Raw genomic sequence first — 21,947 nt, 5'->3', positions numbered from 1 at the left:
CTGGGATTAACTCCACAGCCTATTCCAATTCCACTATTATGGAAACTGCACAGCAGACAGGCCTTGACAATTGCTTGCACTTCGGCTATGGAAATGCCGTAGCTTCGTGCAAGTCCTTTAGCATTCTGATGGAAGGTGGCATGAGCCTCTCTCGCCTGTTGATGAACCGGTAGTGGGGGCTGGACGATTCCTGCCACTAGCTGATCAGCCCTGTTGTTTCCTTCCCCTAGGCCGTCTGTGCTCATGTGGCTTCTAATATGTAGCACTGCATATGCTTTAGTTCGTTTAGCAATTGCTATTTGCATGCTGACAAGGAGTGCTACCAGTCTCTGATTTTTGATGTCACGCAGTGTTGCATCCTCAATGCGATTCGCAACCCCTACTACATATAAAGAATCTGAAACAATATTGAGGCGAATGTCCTTCCATCGCACCAAGGCCCAAGCAACAGCATAAAGTTCTAATGTTTGTAATGAATCCTCTGGTGTTGCTTTTAGAATCCGGTGCCTCCTAGTGTTATCATCTTTCCATGTGACCGCTGCTTTCCATGACTTTCTTCCAGCATCAGTGAACACAGTAAGCGCATTATCCAGCGGTTCTTGAGCTCTTTTTGGTTTAGAAATCCACCCATGGTTAGTCATCCAGGCTAACACAGGTGCTGGTAGTGGCTTTGCTACCAAATTAGGTCCTTCGCTCAAGAGGGCTCGCTGCAGCTTCGGTGAGTTAAGCAGGAACCATTCTAGATCCGTGGGCGATATAGGTATCCAGATCGTCCCTGGATCTGTTCCATCCACCTGCAAAATTCTGATGCACGCCTTTTGAATTAAATCTGCTAAAGTTGCCACTTTCTCTTGAATTGTCCTTCTAGGCTACAATGGTGGTGCAATCCATTCTAGGACCCTAATATCCTTGGGTGGCTCCCCCGTTTCTGTTAATTTGCATTGGGTGATTGCAGCGAGCAGATATATTGGGCCACAAATGATTGTAATGTCCAAAGGTAATGCAGGATCACGTCTTGAAGTGAGGCCTGTAGTGATCTGCTCTGCAATAGTCTGTAGCACAGCCTTCTGTTCAGGTGTCAGTGTAACTGACTGTGCAGGGTTGGTGCCTTTCAAAAGTGAACGAAGCTCATTTAGCAGTTCATTAGGAATGCCAACTACGGGGCGAAGCCACTGCAGATCTCCCATAAGTTTCTGAGCATCATGCAGGTTACGGATGTCTGTATGAATGGTAAGCTTTTGAGGTTGGATAGTGTTGTCAGTGATTTTCCAACCTAGATAAATCCACGGAGCTGAAGTTTGAATTTTCTCGGGAGCTATGTGTAGGCCCCGATCATTCAAAGTATTTGAGCGAGTATGTCTCGTCCCATCAGAGCAGCGACACCAAGTGGCAATGGGATGATGGACACACTGCAATTTATCACTTGCTCAGCTATAGCCCATTGCAATGGGACTTGCGAGCGAGGGTAAGTCCTCCCACTCCAGTGACTGTAGTGTCAGATTCAAAGGTGGGCCAATGCTGAGGCCAGTGGTGACTGCTGATGATGGATACATCAGCGCCAGTGTCTAAGAGTGCTGTCAGGGTAACAGTCTCTTCTTGGTATGTTACTGTCACCTGGCGGCGTGGCCAACTTTTCAAGCTCACAGTGAGCATGGCTGCCGGCCCTGTGGATCCGAAGGCTCCCTCACCCCTAGGGTTGGAGTGTATAGGTGATAGTCCTTCAGTGAGAACCGGCAAAGGCACCAATTGGGCTAGTCGAGTGCCCTTTTCTATAAACATTGGTGGAAAAAAGAGTCTGTATCATAATTTGAATTTCTCCAGTATAATCCGCATCAATTAGTCCTGTAAGTATTTGTAATCCTTCCATAGTAGCTGATGAGCATCCGATTAAAAGTGCTCCGACCGCTTTCCCGTTTATAACTATTGGTCCTTTGATCCCGGTGGGGACACGCTGCGGTCGATTGTCTATAAGAGTACAGTTTATTGAGGTTGCCAGGTCTAACCCGAGGCTCCCCTGGGTTGCAGGTTGGAGATGAAAGTGCTGCTCAGTGCTGGTAGAGGTGTGCAGGTGTTGACTTCCTGGGTCGCTGGGTATGCTGCCGCTTTTGGTGTCATCGCGGGGTGGGCCTTCCCGCTCGGCTTCTTGTTTCCCGACTGCCCTCCGGCAGGCAGCACTGGCACGGGTGTCCGACTGGCAATGCTGACACCAGATGTTACCGGCGTTACAATCCCGTCTCATGTGACTGGAGACTCCACAGCGAAAACATCGCAGTTGGGTGGTCTGTCGTCGAGACCCGCTCCGGTGATTTTGCAGAGGTGCAAGGGCAGCTAAAACCTGACTCTGATTTGCCTCAATCTGCCTCTGAGCTACCTCAGCCTGCTGTTTCATCCCTATTCCCAGTTCCTTTCCAAGTTCCTTTATTGCATTAACAATCATAGCTTGGGGACCTACAGGGACCTGTGACATTCTCTCTAGTGCCTCCTCAATAGTCCAAGTAGCAGGCAGAGTAACTAACACACTACGTGCAGTGGAGTTACAATTCTGGATAGCACATTGTTTAAGCAAAATACCATGCATATAGTCTGGAAGCCCAGTTGCTAAAACAGCATTTGCTACGTGATCTATAAAGGTACCAAATGGCTCATCTCTTCCCTGTCTGATACTCATATATGATGGCAATCCTCCTGAGTCCTTAATCTGATCTATTGCTCGCCGAGCCAGCTGCATGCTTTCCCGGACCTTGTCAGGACCTACGAGAGCTTCTGTCCGGGTATAATTTCTCAGACCCATTAATTCCTCTAAAGTTACCCCATGTAAAGGATTTCCTGCTCTCCGCTGCGTTGCTACCGACTGCTGGCATAAAGCCTGCCAGTAAGCTCCAAACAGCATACGCTGGTGCTGTGTTAGTATTAGCTTAGTGATATTTTTAACATCATTCGGTAGCAAGAGCATAGAGCCCCACAAAAAATCAAGCATTTGACGAGTTGGTTCCCCTTTTATCCCGGATTCATTAACAGTGGCTCACAGCTGGGTAAGCAATTTCCAATCTAAACCCAAATGTATTCAGGTTTGCTGTCCTGTACAGATGTAATGCTACAATGCCTATGGCATATTGTCACCCTAAGAGCTTCATTTTCTGGCTTAGAGGTGATTTTATAAGATCACTTCTTTTCTGAATGCAGTGAAGCCTCTTGACTTGGGGCGTAAGCAATTACAAGGCTTCCACTAAACTTCCCAAAATCAAAAGAGGAGCTTCATTCCTAGTAGTGCAATCCACTAGGATTAGTGGACTGGACACACTGGACTAGAATTAAGAAGCACAGAGAGACCACAACTGTAATGATTTCAAAGTTAATACACGCACTTTACAAACATTTGCAAGATTAAAAAATTTATTAGGCACACATTTAAAAATTCAGGTATTTTGTGATTTTGTGAACTGGATGAAAGCAGCAATTTATCTCCAAGTTGATCTCAATGGGAGAGTGAGAATCTGTCAGACTGATTCATAACACCTTATTTCAGCAGTGAAGAGATGAATAGTTTTGCTGATGGAATTAGCTCAGGTGGAAGAAAGAACTATTTTAAGCACAAGTAAAATTACATTGTCTTTTCTACTTCCCAATCCTTGATATAGTTCATATTGACAAATATTTGGCAGGCCAGAAACTACTCTTTGTAGTATAACTGAGTATTTCAATAAATGTTACTTTTTTGGCTGCATTGGATAAAATAATATCTATCACTTTCCAGAAGAGGTTAACAAAAACAAGCACCTGCCTTTTAGAAAATATAAGGTTTTTTTCTTTTAAAACCCATTTTTCAAACAAAAATCCTTCTAATTTCCTAAAAGTGGCTACTTTTCTTCCTTACCCCTAAAAACAAATCACCTTTTAAAACTGGAAGAAAAGAATGTGATTAAGAAAACAACGGTGAGTAAAACATAAAACTCTACTTGCACTCTGTGCTCTCACATGGGAAAGAGCAGATAGTCAAATAGCTATATGACTAGCAATTTTCCCCAAAGAAGTAATTAAAACATTGCTGTATATACAGCACTACTGGAAGACAGTGCTGAGTTAAACAGGTTGGTTTGTTACTTATTTAGTAAAAGGAAAAATGAAGAAAATCTACCCTTTATACCCATAGGCATGTTTTCAAAATCATACACATTTCCTGCTACACACATTGTCCTTATAGCCTAACTTCAGTGTTTTAAAATGAGAATAGGGTGAAGGACTGAGCTATTCAGGTGTCCCTGAAGAGTTCTTAATTTCATTCCTGGCCACAGGAGTTTTTATTCTTGGCAACAGGACAGTGATCTCCCTTCACGCATGAAATTTAACATTGTTACATGATGCACCTGTATGTGTGATTTGGAGGGACTGAATGGCAGGGCCTGGTCTGTCCCCGACAATTTTGGGGATTCTGGCAATGATGGTAATTACAAGGAGGGGTGGTTCAGAGACTCCACAGACTGAGCTTTGGGTACTGATTCCCTTCAGCAGCAGAAATAAATGAATCAGCCAAGTATATATCACACATTTTCCCTAATACCTCACTATTACTGCTCTGTTTGTGACAAGCAAGCTCATGTGAGATCTTGGTTTGTTTGCAAATGGCTTCCACTGCGCTGCCAAAAGAGGGATGCAGTGTATGACAACCCTTGTTTCCTTCCAGTGTCCGTTTGCATTTTCCATTCTTCTCAGATGGTACTTCTGGTTAGCTTTTCAGATCAAGACTAACTGTTGAAATTTCTCTATAAAACTTTTCTTCCCTCAGTTTATTGTGCTGGTGACAAAGGTAGCTTCTCAATACTTCCCACCATATTGTAGCCATACAAAGCAACAGCAGCAATCCTCACTGCTGAATTGTCCAAACACTGATTCTCACATTTGCTACTGCTAGGTAAATACATAACATGTTTAGCATTCAGCATGGAATTTTCTTTCCTGTTGCCCACAGCTTGTCTGGAAGGCAGGGGTGATGCAGCTTGTGTGCCTCAAAGAGATGACAAGCATCTGTTCTTTGATCACCCTTCTGTTCTCTTACATGAATATTGTGTTTCTTTAGTGAACTGCGCACTGTCTCCCTCCTCACTTTCACCCATCCCAACTAATTAAGTCTACATTCATCTTGTCTGCTCTGCTTTTGGAACCATATTTTTTGTCTACTGTGTCGACAAAGACCCACCAAAAAACCTCACTCATGATACATTTTGAAAGGAGTAATTTTCTAGGACAGTGCCATATTCTGTGTGACCAAAAATTGATGCTTTGCTGGGAAAATGATTTGAATTCACATACAGATTTTTGGATCTTTTCAGTCTCAGAACACGGATGACACTGACTGCAAATAGAACAAGAGTGGATATTGTAAAACTCAGTGCTTTTCCTGTGATAATTTTTTAAAGTATATTAGGTGCATAATTGACACTACTACGTGTTGCAGCGGGGATTACTGTAACACGCATATATCAAACCAGGAGTCCTGTGGAAAGGAAGTATATATGGACAGATTCATCACAGATGTTTCAGAGATGTTTATTTCTCCAGCCGCATGACCGGGACTCTGCTCAGGAACTCCGCAGTCACGGGACCCGAGGGTCCTTGGCCACACAGGGAAACACAAACCAACCAATGGAGAACGAGGCTGACCAGGGGCAGGGAAACCCCGTGTCTCCCCCCCAGGGCCCCTCTCCCAGGGCTCCATGGCAGGGGGGGAGACCCCAACATCTCACCCATTTTATTTTAATAAAAGGAGAATGAAAACAACTGGATAAACATACCAAGATCAGTTTCAAGGCAAAACAAGCCACCCTCCTGAGTCTTTAAATGTCCAAACAGATTCTCTGGAACATCTTAGGGCTGACAGAAGGGAGACAGAACTCTCTGGGCATGCTTTGTGGGGAAACTGAGGCAGGAGAGGGTTTAATTTCTTCCCTCCCCCTTTTCATCCCCTCCTCGGCATCGGAGAGGAATTGTAGGGAAATGGAATTGTATAGGGAAGCCATGGGGTGAAAAACGGATTAGGAATAAACTGGGGATAGGGTAAACTTAGGAAAGGGTTCATATTGGGTATAGGGTAAAAGGGGGAAGTAGGCTGTGGGTAGGGAAGTTGCTGGGATGGATATTGTTTATAATTTTGTGCATAACGGCTGCCTTTGACTGGAATACCTCCAGGCCCAGCAACATTTGCTGCTTGTAAACCCTTCTTTCCTTGCACTATATGAAATTGTACAACTTCCCCATCTCCTACACTTTGCATGTAATTTTTAGGGTTATTCCTTTTAATGGCAGTTCTATGGATGAAGAAATCTTCCCCTGTATCATCTCGTGTTATAAATCCATAGTTGGTTTTTACATTGTACCATTTCACAGTTCCTGTGATTTTCGTTGCTATAACTTCTCCTATCACATGCTTGCGTGTTTGTCGTGGCTGCTGGTCCCGCGTGGCCGCCGCCTCGCCAACTCCGACGTCTCGGCTGGGCCCCCGTGTTGCGGCTGCTCCGTGCTCTCCGAGCAGCACTGCTCTGGCACGTGTCTGGGCTCTGTGCGGCCCCGCGTTGCCATCACCGCTGGCCCCGTGCCCTGTGAGTGGTTCCGCTCCACAAACTCCACGCTGCTTTGAGTGCGGCCCCATTCCGGCTCGGCGCTGCGCTGCGTGGCTTCTCGTGTCGCTGCTTCTCCCCCCGCAGGGCTCTCCGAGCCAGTAGCTCAGAGTGGTCTTCCACACCGATGCCCGGTTCCTGGCTGCTCGTGACCCACGACACCCACGGCGCCTGTGGCATCGCTCCCTCACTTGCGGTCGCGTGGCCGGGGACCCTGAGACAGGGATGGGGTCTGCGATAAGGCGTGCACTCCTGAGGGGGCCGGGCGCATCCAGCACAGGCACCTCTGCCGGCACGGCTGCGGTCACGCGCCCCTAGGGTGGCAGCCGCGCGGTCTCGGCCACGGGATAAGTATGATCTTCTGCTTTAGGGGTAATGGGACCATATAAATGCTCCTCAAGAGCTTCACTGATTAGGTATGCATGGAAAGCTTCTCTTTGATCCCTTACCTTATCCCAGATCTCGTCCCAGAAACACCCCTCACAAGATCCAGGAGGTTCGATATCAAAAAGTAAGTCTCGAGAAATATAGGAGAACCTTTTGAAAAGCCAGTTAAAAAAATGTTCTAGATCTCCCGGTTCCAATACCTTTTTGTTTTGTTGTTCAAGGATTCCTTTTACTTCTAGATACATTTTTTTCTGTGGCTCAGAGAGCCCCATTTCCCACAATTATTCCATAGTCCAGAGAGAATATCCAAACCAAGATGAGAAGAGAGAGGTCTAGAGTGGTTTTTTACTCACGAATTTTCCTCAGGGATCAGTGTCAAGCCCACATCCTCCACCAGTTTGTTGCAGCGGGGATTACTGTAACACGCATATATCAAACCAGGAGTCCTGTGGAAAGGAAGTATATATGGACAGATTCATCACAGATGTTTCAGAGATGTTTATTTCTCCAGCCACATGGCCGGGACTCTGCTCCCAGTCACGGGACCCGAGCGTCCTTGGCCACACAGGGAAACACAAACCAACCAATCGGGAATGAGGCTGACCAGGGGCAGGGAAACCCCGTGTCTCCCCCCCAGGGCCACTCTCCCAGGGCTCCATGGCAGGGGGGGAGACCCCAACAACTCAGGACCATTTGTCAGCAAGATCTTGAGTGGTTGTGGATGGCAATCACTTTACATTTCTTGAAAGGTGTATATTACTGCCAGTAAAAGCCCTTTTTCTACTCGACAAAAGTATCAAGGACAGTCCTGAATCACTCATGATAAGGTTTCTGTCTCTATGTGTAGTCTTAAATTTTTTTATTACATTAAGTTATGAAGGAAAAAATAATTAATGATTAATCTGACACAGCACAGTGAAGAACAGAATGGCAGCACAGAGAGTGCCAAGTAACAGTTTTATGGAAAATGACTTTAATCAAAAAAATATGATTTTATAAGATATCTGGGTTTACTGATAAGAGCAACTGTGTAGTTCTATGCAGGTGTCCTAGGGGTGACTTAATGATGTGTATCCCATATCACTGCCCTATGCCTAGGAATTAATTTTGTGCCTTTCTATGCCTTTAAACTGAGCCTGAGAGGGGGGAGGAAAAACTGAGCAAAACTTCTTCAAAGCAGTTTGCAGCTTGCTCAAGGTCACACAGAGATAGCGACTTTTTTTTCAGCTGCGGCAGGAGAGTGAGAGCAGAGGGAAGCACCCGGCTTGCTGCTTTCCAGCCAGCTTTTGGCCAGTTTTTCAGCTTCTTTTTCCCTGGAGAGAGACTGAGTTGAACTTTTGTTTTTTACTGGAATTTCGGATTTTCTCCCTTTTCTGCTGGACTGCTTCAATATCAGAATACATCAGGAGGACTTTCCACTGAGCACAGAGGGCCTGGCCCTGGGCCAAGTCCTAGCTCCGAGGAGGAGGGAGACCAAAGGGAGGACTCTAACATTTTCCCAGGTTTTTCTCCACAGCGAGAGATTTTATTATTTAGCATTATTATCCTTTTCCCGTGTGTTTGTTAAATAAATAGTTTTTATCTCTTTCACTCTCCTTAGAGGAAAAAGTTTCTTTTTTCCTGAACCTGGTGGAGGAGGGATGGTTGTAACCTGCCTTCTCTCAGAGAATATATTTCTAAATTTGGCCAAACTGGCACAGCAGGGCAGTTTGATTTAGCAATGCCTGACAGTCTGAGTGAAGACTATCAGGTTATCAGTACAACACATATTGTAACGACTTAGGAACTGATCAACCAGTAGACCTCAAAAATTGGTGTCAGTGGAAAAACTCTCAAATGAAGTGTTTTTCTGACAGAAGTCTTATTGCTCAGTTGATAGCTCTGTGCTTTCCAATATTTTATTAACTATTTGAAACTAAACAAAATACCCTACAACTGGCAACTGCAGATTGGTTGGACAAGAGAGAAATAATATTAGTTATATGGAAGTCACAGAGTGTATTCTAGTTTTGATTTGTGTCAGTCAAAGCATTTTCTAACACATGCAAGTCAAATGTGAAGTCATGCATCATGGGTCTGTGATTGCAGCCACCAGCAGAGTGGAGCTTCTTTTGAAAAGCAATAACCTTGTTGAGCATCTACAGTAATTGTCATCTTGAGACTGTTAGAAAAAAACCCCAAAACCCCTTGTTCTCAAAAGGTGATGTGCAGAAAGTTTATTTTGCATTTTTGTACAACTCAAGAACAGTATGTCACATGAGGACATTCCCTCATGGGGGAACACTCCCTCACGTTCACACATTCTTAGATCCATTTTTAAAAACAGAAGCTGAAAAATTGGAGACCACATCTAAAAGCTATTTGAATGCTGGGGAAAACAAAAGCCTAAGACAGGTACATAAATGTATATTAAAAACAACAACAACAGCAACAGCAACAACCACAGGAAGTCTTGTCTATGTAACAAAAGTAGCTTTACTGGCTGTAAAGCACTGAAGAGGTCTTCCTTGAGGGAAGTATTTGTATTTATCAAGAGTAGGCACAAATCTTTAACGGACAGAGGATGCCACAAGTACAAGGGAAGTGAAGCACTTAAGCCTTGTTATCCTACCACAAAGGTGTATTTTGGCACATCAGTGAGCTCAGTGTAAGGTGACGTGAAAATCTACTTCCCACAACACATAAAAAGTCAGCTGAGAGGATCTCAGATTCAGTCTGTTTTTCTAATCTGAAGGGGCTCACTTAAACCATCTAACTTTATAAAAATTAAGAGGCTACTCCCTGTAGGGACTCAACAGTCACTGGAGGGAGACAAAGTCCTCTGTGAGAGTATTTAGGGACTGTTTTCAGAAGGAGCATTTTCTGTTACAGCTGTACAGCATGTCCAGAAAGAGAACTATTTCCTGATAGTAAGGTAATGCAGTACTTGTGCTCGAGGCATGAGCTCTGGCATGCCCCAGGTCAGAGAGAGTCCAGCTGTGTTACTTCCATGCATCGCTGAAGCGACTTCCTCATCAGGAAAAGAGCTGCTGGCTGAGCCAGCTAGCTGGCTTCTTTGCAGAGGGAACATGGCAGGAGCCGAGATGGTATCGGCTCACGTTAGCTCGGAGACAGAGGAAGAGAGGGGCTGTTCAGGTCTCATTTCTAACAGGTTTATTGTTAGAAGTTTCGCAACCTGAACAAGCTCGGAAGGCTGGAATCCGATGTGATGGGAATGGTGGGAATGATGGGAATGATGGGATCCTCCCTTGAGGCTCGTCCTCAGTTTTATAGGGAATTTGAAAACCCTGGTGAAAGGGGAAAACAACCAATGAGTTACAAGCCAAGGGGAGGATACAAATTAACAAGAGCCACTGGGGGAAACCCAGAGGTGGGAGTTGTAACAGAGAACCAGTGAACAACTGAGTAACCGAGAATTTTCCCGAACCGGGGGAGGCGGCTTGTGGCCGGGCACCGCCCGGGGGGTGCAGCTTAGGCTTCTGAGCCGCCCCTCGACCCACCCTCTGAGTCTGCCTCTTCGGGAAACTCGATCCAGGGGATGGGCTGGGATTGACTGGCATCACGCTGCCCCAGCCCCGCAGCGGGCTGGGTCACACCAACAGTAAGGCAGGGGTGACACAGTGCTGATGGGTGTACATTGCTGCTCAGCAGCTGGAGGCACCTAAGAAGTGCTTATGCAAGCAAGGAGTGGGACAGAATATCCCAAAAGTGATGCCCCAAGTGTCCCAGAAAGAGGATGGACCAGGAGCAGGTGGTATTTCAGGTGTGGTGTCTGCACAGAAACAAAGCAAGACAGTGTAAATGAAAGACTGAACTTTGCTCTGGAACAGATGTCAGTATGAATGGTGTGCCTGGTTGTTTGGATGCCAGCTCCACAGCATCAATTTCTGAGACAGGAGAGTCAGACAGCTAGACAGTGAAGGTTTAGTCTCATGTCTGTCTGTTTTGGGGGAAGTGGTTTGCTGCTGCAGGCAATGGGAGACAAAGGGGGGAAAAAAGCTGGTAGGAGAGCAAGAATCCAGCTTCTCTTCATGCAAAACCAAGAAGTAAAACTCTGTTCCTGAAGAAGCAGAAATTCCAGCTGCCAAACTGCATGCACCTCTATACAGCAAAAAAAAAATCAAAATGTGCATACATTCACTGACAAAAATTCCTGTGTTTTCAGGTTACAGGCAATCCACAGTTTGGGGCTGAGCCTCACAGTACCTTGGATGGCCTGATGACCCCTCCAGTGCCAGCACCAGGACCGGGTAGAAGTACTGTCCATGGCTACACTTGATAAGCCACATGGTAAATAAGTGAGCTGGCAACACCATCTTCCATTCTACTCTAGCTTAAGATGTTAAAAGATGGTGGTAGTAGAAAAAAGTTACTTCTTTGGACTTCCACTAGACCTCCTCCCTTAAGATCTCTCTTCAATATATGCTACTGCTTTCTGAAATCGGACATATTTGAAAAAGAGGGTCTTGTCATCTCCTTTTAGTCCTTCTTCACTCTTTTTCTTCATCTTTAATGACATCTCTGTGGTGACATGGGCTTCCCAACTTGGATTTATTTTTTAGTGTCACCTCTGTCTTTATTTTTTTTTGTATAGAAACTTGTCAGAACACATCACCTCTCCCTGCATATCAGAGGATAGAGGAAAAAAGCCACTGCAGTGTCTGTAATTCAAAATAGTCCTGTGCTCTGTCCTAGCTTTGCCCTGAGGAAATACATGCAGCAATATGCTCTCAGGTTTGGCCTACAGAGATGGCAATTCAGATTGTTAGCTGATTTTTCTATTTTATGACCTGCGTAACACAACCAGGTGAACATCCTGAACATCCCTGAACTAGTTTTTTCCCTGTAGCCAGCTTTTTTTGATATGGATTGTTTGGTGACTTATCTTAAAAACATGATCTCACAAACACTATGGAGGTAAAAAAACAGACAGTGATGATAAACTTTCACCTGCTACTGATTTTGCACAAAAGAAGGGCTTTTTATTAAGTTCATAGTCTTCTAAAGGTTTATACTTAAGTTCCATTATTGCGTATCATAAATATAAATTTAGGTATAACACAACTATACACTTAAGCATAACTACACACTTAATTTATCTTATTTAAGCTTAGTAAATGATGGAAAATATTGGCCATGTAGTGTTTAACTGCAAACCCACACATAATTATGAGTGATCCTCTAGGAGTCTTCAAATACACCACAGGCTGAATAGAAGATAACGTCAAGTCATTAAAAAAATCAAAACAAAACAGCTGTTTCCATCTCTACATTCAGAGATTTGAGGTCAGAAATAACCATTTGTATGGCATAGTCAGATGTCTTTGTTTCCAAGATGTAGGAGGAAGATAATGTGAGCTATATTTTTACCAAAACCTTGTGAGCTGTGATCAGCAATGCACCACTAGCAGTTTCTATAGCTACTCTATCTGATGGGAGCTGCTGCCATGTGTCTATCAAAACACAGTTATTAACACAACCACACAAAGAGAGAAGAGTGCTTGATTGATCACACAAACAATGGATTTGTGTCACAAGACCTGTCCTCATCTCCCTCACTTTGAAAGTACCTGCTCCTGTAGAAGAAAAGGAGGTCCTGCTGCTCACCCACGAGCTAGGAATGGGAGCACTGAGGCAAGGCGCAGGTTTAAATTCCCACCAGAAGGAAGAGGATTTGAAAATCACTCTTTAACTGCTTTGCCATTTTTTACTTTGTGAAGCTCATGCACAAGGAGCTGGGGTTAGCAGGCAAAAGGACAGATACTGCATTCAGGGCACAGTTCGGACTAATAGGGTCTGTGCAGCAAAACTGGCAGGTGCATAAGGGAGATGCCTGGGTGCTGCTAGGCAAAGCACATTTTGTCTGCTCACAGCAGTGGTCAGGCAGCTCCTGATGTCACTGATAAACCTTAGGGAAGTGCCTTTGAACATACAAGTCCTACTCCAAAGCCCATTGAAGGCAACTAGACCCCTTCCAACACCTTCCATGATCTTCATCTTGAAACATGCACTGCAGATCTGCCTGGTCAGTTCAAGCAAACTGGTTATAAAGCTGTGTGGGGGTGTCTTGATGAAATGCTTTGATCAGGCTTGAATTTCACCTTTTTTTGTATACACAGCTGGATTGTTAGTCACACAAGTGATGCCAGGTCATCAGTCTCTGTGGTCCTTCACAGAGATGGAACAAATTCCAGTAACAGAGAGGTTTCTCCATCTCAGCATGCAAGCCATAGTAAGCCTTTTATCCCCCTTCACCAAGAACATAGTGTGTATGTCCTCATTTGTCTTTGTTTACTTAGAGATTTGCAGCTGAAAAGGTCTTGAATAGGTCAGGAGTGTCTTTGACACAGGAGAAAACTGAGATGCAGAAAGAACAGCTTGCCTCTCAAGATTTGCAGAGTTTTTATTCCTTTAAATTTAAAAGGTAATTAAGGTGAAAAGATTGCCTAGAAAAGTTTCTAAGTATCTAACATATAGTTAGTAATAATATAAAGTCCTCTGATCTGAAAATATCTTAGTCTTAGTTACAAAAGATTAGTTGCTGTCCTATGTCACTTCAGGAAGAATTTTCCCATTGTTCTCCAAAGAAATATTAATGAACAGTTATATTTTGCAACATGCCCAGAAAAGGGATAGACCCAATCAGACATGTTACACAACAGAGAAGAGATTAAGGGTATTGGTGCAACCTTAACTTCAAGGTGACACCTATAAGCTGTGGCCTGGCATGATTTTGAAGACTCACAGTCTTTTAATGAAGACTATTTCTGTCTTGTTGTTTGTCTATTCACTAACTCTGTTATTAAAATTGTAATTTTAGTCCTCTAGTTTTCATAGAAAGTTACTTTGGACTTACAAGACAACAGGGTATCAGAATGCTACCTATGCCTCCATCACCTGAGTACCCAACAGAGCAAAGCAAGTTGCTTTTTCTCCTTTGGGCAATGTGAGGACAGCATGAGATTTTTCCACATATTCTAGCCACAGAGAGGAGTTTTACACTGTAAATTAAACTCAGTCCTGCTTAGCCTGTACCCTGGTATAAAACAGCATTAACCTTAGGGAAATTAAATCACCCATCAGTGAGGCTGAGACAAGGTGCTGCTGTGCAAGAGCTGTGTGTCCATCTCTGGCTGATTCTTTGCATTTATCAGTTAAACCCGGTGTAGTGAGCAAAGGAGTGGGACCACTTACTTATGTAGAGCATGTCTGGACCTGTTCTCCAAAAATCAGGGAGGCAGTGGTGAAGTATGAGGTTTCTTTAAAGTAACTGGATGTAGTCCAATTGTTGCCTTTCTCTGGTCTTAGAATTAAGAACCAAACATAGTTTAAGGGAAAAGGGGTTTTTACCTTGGTATTTATTTAAGGATCCTTAAGGTGCACCAGCTTGCCCAGGTGGAATGCGCCGAAATGCACACCCAAATGCACCCTGATGATAGATCACATATGCAATATATGACCTTGAAAATTAGCGTATCTATCAAAGATTACCCACTGAGATGCTCAAATGAAGCCCCCCATCCCAAGGAAGCCCCCCCTGGCTGGGCCTATCTTAGTTTACAGGATGTTCTAGGGAAGACCTTGGTTTCTCAGGATAGCATAGGGCTTTCTGGCCACAACTGCAAGGCCTCCAGGATGTTTGGTCTCCTGGCTTAATGGAATACTGGGTCTAAGCTAAGTTATCAGACTTAAGGAATTGTAAGTATGCATGCTAAAAGCACTGGGGATACCTAAAAGCTATATAAAAGGGTATATAAAAGGTATATATAAAAAAAGGCAAAAAATCATCATTGCATCACAATGAGTAGAAGAGGCTTTTGAAGTTTTTTCTTTAATTTTTAAATTTTTTTTTTTAATAAGGAATAGAGGAACTGTCTGGGGTCACTGACTGTCAAAGAGAAAGATTAGAGGAAATCCAGATGCCTGGGAGATGGAAAGGAAGGGTCTTCCTGAAGCCTAATATCCTGTGACTCCAAAAAACAGAGTAGAAAAACTGTATAGGAGAGACAGATACTTCTCCTTACTAGCAAAACTATCTTCCTTATAATCCAGTAGGCTGGAGAAATCTGTTGCCATTCAGAAAGTGGGAAGGGAAAAGGTCTTGCTAATGCCTGTCTCTTCAGCAGCTATTGATAGAATATTTAAAGGAAGACTGATGATAACATCAGCTGAAAAACTACCCAGATACAGAGCCTCCTTCCAGCTGCCTGAATGGCCATAGAAATTTCTTAGAAACAGCAGCTGGTCTGTTTGGCTTTGTCAGAAGAAATAAGTGCAAGTGGGCAGCTACGACTCTCACAGCTATAAAAACATTCGTAATAAGAGACCATATTGGATAAAAATGACCTGGAGAGTTACAGTGCCTACTGAAAAATTACCCCTAGATTAAGGTGTCATTAATTGTCTTTTATATAGCCTTATCTTTCCATGTTTGGCAAACAGAACAAATATGATGTAAACTGCCTCTTCATAGGGTAAATATATTTTATTGTGTTCTTTCTTTCAGCTTCTGACTAGGGGAAAGTAATTTTTCTGTTCATAAGGAATCACAGGAATTAACAGAGAACAAATTGATAATTTCTTTCATTATACAGCCACAGTAAGCCAGAAGCTGAGTCTTGATATCCTCAAAGAGGTGTATGATGAGAGCCTTGGCTGAACTGAGCTTTCAGGTGGCACTCTCTGAATTTGTCTTATTGTGAGCATTCTTATTAATGCTATCACTCAAGCAAGGTTTTCTTAAAAAGTTAATTCTTAAACACATGAAAACTTTAAATAACAGGGTATCAGGAAGAGATACTAAATGATAATAGGTGAACTCCCTCTTCCCTCTGTACTTTGTAATCTTGTAATCTTCATTACTGGTCTTGTGCTCCATTCCAGTAGCAATTCATGGTATCATACACTGTACAATCTTCACACAATTCCCCTCAGCATCTTAGGAAACATTCCTTCCCTCTTTCTTTTCAGTATTTCCTGTGTGGGTGTTTTCTTGTGGGTACATGATCCGTACCCCACCCCTGCTAAGACTGGAGTTTGTACATCACTCTGCTCTTTTTCTCCCTGGAGAGGCTCTGTTTCCCTGTTTTTCCAGAGAACTTTGACTGCCTAAAATAGTAAGAGCCACGGTAAAGCAAGCTGTTGGTTTCTCACAGTCCTTCAAACAAAGCATACAGTAAACTGCAAGCAGGTAACACCTCCGTGCTGCAGAAGGTGTATCACCTTTGGGGTATGTGATGCAGCAGCAGAAGGGAGAACCCAGTCAAAGAAATAATCTTATAGGAGAAAATTACGTCATAATTTATAAAAAACCCTTGAAAAGCCTTAGAATTATAAGCAGTTGATTATACTTTCCATGTTTCTTCCTTCAATACCCTCATTCAGATGTTATTCAGCCTGGGAGTAAACAACAACATATCCAAACAGCAACACGTAGACTGACCATGAATTCTCAGCTAAAATTTTCTCTTTAAAATCATATCTCTCTGTAGAAATATGTAACTAATTCTTGTCGGCGATTGAATCACAGACCCAGACTGGCAGAGAATCTGAATCGTTTATTCAAAGGAGTGAGCTGGTTTTATACACTTTTCCAAGGCACAATATTTCCTTATATGGCGTGACCTATCCCGTGTTGCCACATCAGCAACACACTTTCTCAATGTCCTTCTATGGGGTGATCACTCGCTGTTCACCCGTCTGTCAGCTCCTGGAAGGCTCCTCTCCATAGGGGTCTGCCATGTGACACCTCCTTCCCCCAGGGTCTGGTGGAGACAAGCGTCTCTGTGTGCCACCATGTGCTCCTTTGTGCTGCCATGTGCCTCTGCAGGCAGGTTTTACAGCTCACTACTCAATTCTCTCTTATAATTCCCCATAAATTCTCTTTCTAATAACATTCTTCCCTAAGTTCTGATAAGTTAGATAGGAATATTACAAGGAAAAATTAGAAAGGAGCAAACTGGTATCTTGTATAACTGGCATATTAAAAAAAGAAAGAAATTATGACAAATGAGGAGAAATTTGGGAAAGCACTTTGCATGAGGAAATATTCTGAAAAATCCATACAAAAATCCTATTACATTAAATTGTGTCTCTTTTCTGTCCTCCATCTTAAAATGTGTTAGAAGGCAGTAAGCAACACCCAAGGTCCAGTAAAAAAGCATGTGTTTCAGAGTCAAAGCTCAGTGCCAGATTCTGCCCTTGGGTCACAACAACCCCCTGCAGTGCTATAGGCTGGGGAAAGAGTGACTGGAAAGCTTTCACTTTGGTGAAACTGGTGAGATTTCACTTTTTATGGTGGAAAGGACTTGAGGGTGCTGGTTGACTGTTGGGGTGGCTCATCCGGCTCTCGGGCTGAAACCATCAAATGTCAGTCACCAGAAGAGATCACTGAGATCTAAGTTACCTCCCCCTGGGTGGCTCCCAATCCTAAATTACCTCCCCCTGTTCCAGAAAGTTCTCCCTTTTTTAGTTATTAATTGGTTCCCTGTTATGACTCCTGCCTCCCTGTTTTCCCCATTTGTTCTGAAAAATTGTATCCTCCCCTCTGCTTGTACCCCATTGGTTGTTTTCCCTTTCCCTGCCTTTCCCACCCCCCTGTAAAGGGGCTAGCCCGCGTCTCCTCGGGGCTTCGCTGGTCCCTGGACCCTCCTGCAAATAAACCTGTTGGAACTCACACCAGAAGCCCCTCCCGCCTTCTTTGCCTCCGGGCTAACGCGAGCCTAATCCATCAGCCGCCCGACGTGCTTCCTCTGAGGAGGAGCCAGCGCACGCACCCATCCCACGCCGATTCCACTGAGCCGTCCAGCGAGGACGCTGTGGAGGCCAACGCTGCGTCCCCTCTGCCCGAGGGCAGCCAGGGCTTGTGGTGACAAACCCCCGGTTGCATTAGTTGACAGTTGCTGAACATGAGCCAGTGTGGGCCCAAGTGGCCAAGAAAGCCAATGGCTTCCTAGCTTGGGTCAGACCTAGTGTGGCAAGCAGAACCAAGACAGAGATTGTTCCCCTGTACTGGGCACTGGTGAGGTGCACCTCGAGTGCTGCGTTCATTTTTGGTCACCTCACGACCCAAAAGACATTGAGGTTCTTCAGTGAGTCCAGAGAAGGTCCATGGAACTGGGAAAGGGCCTGGAGCACAAGCCTGATGGGGAGCAGCTGAGGGAATTGCAGGGGGCTCAATCTAGAGAAAAGGAGGCTCATATGGAACCTTGTCACTCTCTACATATGTCTTGAAAGAGCTTGTAGCTAAATGGGTTTTGGTCTCTTTTCCCAGAAAACCAATGACAGGATGAGAGGAAATAGCCTAAAGTTATGCCACAGAAGGTTTAGATTGGAATATTAGGAAAAATTTTCTCATTAAAAGGGATATCAAATCCTGGAAGAGGTTGCCCCGGGAAGCGGTAGAGTCAACAACCCTGGAGGGACTTAACATATGTGTCAATGTGGCATCTGGGGAGGTGGATTAATAGTGGACTTGGCAATGAAGGGTTAGGGGCCGGACCTGACATCCTTAGAGGCCTTTTCCAGCCTAAATGATTTTATGATTCAATCAAGGGAAAATCTACAGTACAGCACAATGGGGCAGGGGACAGGAAGAGACTTCTCGCATTCCAGCATCTCCCAGGCTGAGCAACCCTAACCCTAACTCTAAACCTAATCCTAACCCTAACCCTAATCCTAACCCTAACTCTTTCCCAATCAGGAAAGTGGAGAGAGGGACAGCTGAAAGTGTGTTATGGCATTGCCTTCGTTGGCTATACAAGTTGCTGGAGCATCTGTTTTTCTGTGGCTTCCCTGTGGATACTTTTCCCTAAAACAACAGTTCAGTTGTTTTAAAAGCTACTGTTTGTCTCACAGATTTCTGAGGCAGAAAGAATTTTGTTTTCTCTGAGCCATACTAACATAAGATGGGTTTTGTCTGTATTTTTCAGTGTCCTGAAAAACTCTTACAATAAAAAGAATTAAAGAGAAGAAATATTAGATATTTAATACACTGACTCAGGATTCATCTGCTATTTAAGAAGTGGGAGGCTCAGAAAGATCAGCAGTAGAAAGAAATTTCCATGAAAATATCAGGAGGTGATTGATAGGTATCTGTTGCATGTTGGAAGAAGAAAAGACCTGAAAATTGTACCAAACCATAATACACTTGAAGTATATCCACATTTCTTCCTGAAGATGTAGAGTGAATCAGCCCCAAACACTTGATTGGAGAAATTACCTGTGTTTTCAGGAGGCAGGGTATATAATTCCTGGGCTACATTCAGAAGTTTGCTGATCAGTCATTTTTGTTCTGAAAACCTTAAAACCTTGAGCCACTGTTCTTCCTCTGTTCAAGGTCCTTTAACCTTTTAAAGGGGATTAGAAGTCATTGCACTGGTAACTGTCATTGCTTTATTTGCAGGTTGATCTGCAGTTCTGCAAACTCCCTGCAAATTGCTATTTACACTTGTGAGGGACACCCACAATGACATGTGAAAAGCTCAATCAGGATTAATTTTACCACTGTTTAAATGTAATTTCTCTTTTTGACCATTCAAATTTAGAACAGCTGAAATTTCAAACATTTCAGAAAGAGGGCGCTGGAATGATGTTCGCAAGCTATTTGCTTTTCTTGTATGCTTTTCATTTGTCCAGCTGTCTTCTTCTATCTGTCTTCTACCTTGGGACAAAGTCTGTTTTTCTGCAAGAATTGAACAATTTGATAGACTGAATTTTTCCGTTAATATTCGAGGGGTATAAATAGCAAAGAAGTCATTGCAGGAGGTTGTGTTTGGCTCAGCCTCTGCCTCTGCATGCTAAGGTAATATAGGAGAGGTTTTAAAAAATGATTGTTATATTTATACTGCATCTGTCATGATCATTTCTCATGAGCTGCTATATTACCCTCACTAAATGATTTCATGGTTAGACTATAACTAAACTTGATTAGTTCACTGTCTCAGAGATATAAACACATTTTAGGAAACTCTGAAAATATCCCAGTCTACATGCAGAGATATTAGTGGCAATAGAAAACATCATCCAACAGCCTTTGATTTTGATCCATGTAATATATCTGTGGAATTTTGCTCAGGAGTTTCTGCACTTAGTGCTCTAATTCTAATTCTAATTCTGATTAAACCACAGCATCCTTGTTAAACTGGTCAGTCTAGATACTGTAAACAAAGTCTGCACAGGATGTCTAATCCAGCATATCCATTCACATGCTGGTCTGATGGGCTAGTTTCAAAAGCAATCTTATACACAGAGTATACTTGCTGATAATGTCATTTTGTGACATTTTCTGTGTAACTGGGTACTCTGACTGAAAAAATATTCCATTATTTATTGCTTGTGTATATGTGATTTATTAATTAAAGTTTGATGACTAATACTGGCATATTTACACATGCAAGCAAACCTTTTCATGGTGAGAGCAGTTTTGTACCTGGCACTTTGCAGAAGACTACAAATCCATCTTTTCAGCAAAATTCTGGTATGTAGTTGAACAGCAGGTTTGTGAAATTACAGACCCATGTTTGCATTCATGTCATCACTTTGTTTTCACTTCCCATCTCTATACTTACACACTGATATTTTCTCATTCCTGCATGTGCATGTTAATTCTATCAATCATGCATCCTTAACTGTACCCTTGTGTCTGTAATTTATGCAGTTACTCATTTTTCCCTGGCTGCTGTGGAATAAATAAACAGTTGCATGTTTACACTTAAGCCAACTGGGTATACTGCACAATACTGGAAAAGCACAGATTCACAGATTCATTTAGGTTTGAAAAGACCTCCAAGATGATTGAATCCAGCCTGTCTCTCATCACCACCTTGTCAACTAAACCATAGCACTAAGTTCAATTGTTTCATGAATACCTTTAGGGATTGTGACTCCACCACCTCCCAGGGCAGCCTGTTCCAATGTTTAACAACCCTTTTTTGTGAAGAAGTTCTTCCTGGTGTCCAACCTGAATCTCCCCTGACACACCTTGAGGCCATTTCCTCTTGTCCTTTCTTTGGTTGCCTGGGAGAAGAGACTGAGCCCCACCTAGCTACAACCTCCTTTCAGGGAGTTGTAGAGTGATAAGGTTACCCCTGAGCCTCCTTTTCTCCAGGCTGAAAATCCCAGCTCCCTCAGCCAGTCCTCATATGACTTACCCTTTAGACCTTCTCCAGCTTCATTACCCTTCTCTGGATTCACTCCAGCACCACAATGACTTTACTGGAAGGGTCCAAAAACGGACACAGCACTCAAGGCGTGGCCTCACCAGTGCTGAGACAGTCACTGCCCTGGTCCTGCTGGCCACACTGTTGCTGATACAAGCCAGGGTGCCTTTGGCGTTCTTGGCCTCCTGGGTAAAACTCAGTCTGTCCTGCTATCTGTTGACTAGCACTCCCAAGTCCTTTCCCATCAGGCAGCTTCCCAGCCACTCTTTCCCCATCCTATAGCACCGCATGGGGTTATTGTAGCTGAAGTGCAGGACATGTCACTTGGCCTTGTTGAAGCTCATACCATTGGCCTCTGTCCGTCAGTCCATCAGTTCAGCCTGTCCAGATCCATCTTCAGATCTTTCCTACCCTCCAGCAGATCAACACTCCCACCCAATTTAGTTTCATACTTTCTGAGTGTGGACTCAGTCCCTTTTTCCAGATCATCAATAATAATTAACGGGACTGGCCCCAATACTGAGACCTGGGGAACACCACTGGTGACCAACAGCCAGGGTGTAGCACCACTCACCACCATTCTCTGGGCCCGGCCATCCAGCCAGTTCTAACCCAACAAAGAGTGCAACTGTCCAAGCTGTGGCCTGACAGCTTTTCAAGGAGAATGCCATAAGACACAGTTCAAAGACTTTGCTGTGTCCACGTAGACAACATCCTTAGCTTTCCTTTCATTCATCAGGTAAGTAACATGGTAACAAAAGGAGATCAGGTTGGTCAGGAAGGACCTGCC

The sequence above is a fragment of the Corvus cornix genome, chromosome Z (genome assembly GCF_000738735.6).
Source record: "Corvus cornix cornix isolate S_Up_H32 chromosome Z, ASM73873v5, whole genome shotgun sequence".
In the NCBI taxonomy this organism is placed as follows: Eukaryota; Metazoa; Chordata; class Aves; order Passeriformes; family Corvidae; genus Corvus; species Corvus cornix.
Note: the sequence above shows the minus strand (reverse complement) of the source record.